Source organism: Penaeus monodon, chromosome 38, assembly GCF_015228065.2.
Source record: "Penaeus monodon isolate SGIC_2016 chromosome 38, NSTDA_Pmon_1, whole genome shotgun sequence".
Classification (NCBI taxonomy): Eukaryota; Metazoa; Arthropoda; class Malacostraca; order Decapoda; family Penaeidae; genus Penaeus; species Penaeus monodon.
In genome coordinates this window covers 4,577,422-4,579,921 of record NC_051423.1, presented here as the reverse complement: position 1 = coordinate 4,579,921, position 2,500 = coordinate 4,577,422, and positions in this window count along the sequence as shown.

Here is a 2,500-nt window from a genome sequence, read left to right as displayed (position 1 = left end):
CACACACACACACACACACACACACACACACATATATATATAATAATATATAATATATATATATCATATATACATATAATATATATGCACATGTTTATATACATACATATATACATACACACACACATACACACACACGCACACACACTGATATATATATATTCTTTCTCTCTCTCTCTCTCTCTCTCTCTCTCTCTCTTTCTATATATATATATATATTATATATATATATATATATATATATATATATATATATACATATACACATCTCTCTCTCTCTCTCTCTATCTATGTATCTATATGCATATATATGTATGTTTACATACATTCAAATCTTTGTACATATATACACAAACAGATTTACAATTGTGCATTCACTGTATATATGCATAACTTAAACACCTTTAAAAACTGCGGCAAAGGTCAGGAACTAATTCTCAAAAACAACTACTCCAAAGTGCCTCGAGTATTTAAGCCGTGTTACCATACAGCAACACGGGTCCTGCCAAGGGCGGCATATAGTACGCTGACTTTCAGACGCCCTTGACCAACTGGTATTAAGTGCCGATAATTTTCGCATAAAGATAGCTGATTCCATTTCTTGTGACCTGCACTTAGTGATTTCGGTCAAGACGCACGATCGAACACACACATTACACATATATACATAAGACACAAACAAAAACACATATAGACACACATACATATACATCTACTCACGTACACACACATACACAGACACAAACACACACTAACAAACACACACACACATGCACACTCACACCCACCAACCCACCCACACACACACAAAGACACACACACACAAACAAACACAAACACACACACACACACACAGACACAGACACTCAAACACACACAAACACAGAAACACACACACATACATACACAATACTATTATAACAGTATATCTCCTCATAACTTCTCACAACGGTAAAGCAGCTGGATATGAAACCAAGAACTCTATGAATCAAGGAGAAAAAGGATCCAAGAAGGGAGGAGGCAAAAGGACGTGGAGAAAGGATGAGCATAGAAAGACCGAAATGTCCGAGAATACACAGGCGATTAGCCACTCCTACGCCCTCCTCCTCCGCACGGCCATTCCCTTGCCGAAGAAACGAGGCGAGTTTTTAGCACGTGCTGAGGCGAGCGCTCTCGGGGGCTCCGGCAGGCGTTGCCCTCTCACGATTCCCTCGTTTTTATTTTCCCCTTTTTGCAATGCTCTCAATTATCTCTTTTCTAAATATGCAATGCTGTTAGTAATGCATGGGCTCGTGCATACTTGCATAAATGGATAGTCATAACTATGAACAAGTATATATATATATATATATATATATATATATATATATATATATATATAATATATATATATATATATATTCACACACACATACACAGGCACACACACACACACACACACACACACAACACACACACACATACACATACACACACACACACACACACACACACACACACACACACACACACACACACACACACACACACATATATATATATATATATATATATATCCACACACACACACACATGTGTATATATTTATGCATGTGTGTGTGCACATGCACTGTATGTGTATGTGTTTATGAGATTTGTATTATCATCTTGTAAACAATTTTATTCCCTGCACTCACCTGTTTGTCATCCCGATGGGTGAGCGAGTTACCTGCCCTGCATCCCAAGATACGAAGGATGTCGAACTGATATTGTGAAATCCCTCCCTGCCTTGTGTCTATTATCAGGATGTCTGCGCTCTCGCCCTCCTCCACATGTGCTCTGACTGCCATGAGCTCCTGTGCATGACCTTCTTACGTGACCGTGATTGGCTCTCGGGTAATAAAGATAATGATAATAAGGAATTTACTTCCTAACGCTGTTGTTGCGAAATAACTTAACTCTCTGTTAATGATTAGATTAGTAACGACTGGAATAATGGACAGAATGATGATGATGACGATAATAATGATAATGAAGATAATAACAATTGTAATATTATTACTAGCAGGAATTTAGGTGTACTAGTTATATTAATTGTAATAATAATAGATGTAATAGCAGTACCAGTAGTATCAGTGACAGTAATGACTATACCCATGTATCAGTATTATCAGCTATGATAATTATCATTATATCAGTGTGAGTAAAAACAATAAGAGTCATAAGAATAATTGTTGAGAATGATGATAATGATGATAACAATAATAATAGTAGTAGCAGTTGTAACACTAGTAGTAGCAATGTGTGGAGTTATAGTGGTATTGATAGTAATAGTAATAATAAAATAATGATAATGGCAACAACAAAGAAAACAAAACAACAACAATAATAACGATAATGATGATAGTAGTGATAATAACATAAATAACAGCAAAACAACAACAACAGTGATAATAATAATGATAATAATAAAGTAGTAATAATGATAAAGATAATAATAATTATTATCATAGTAATGACA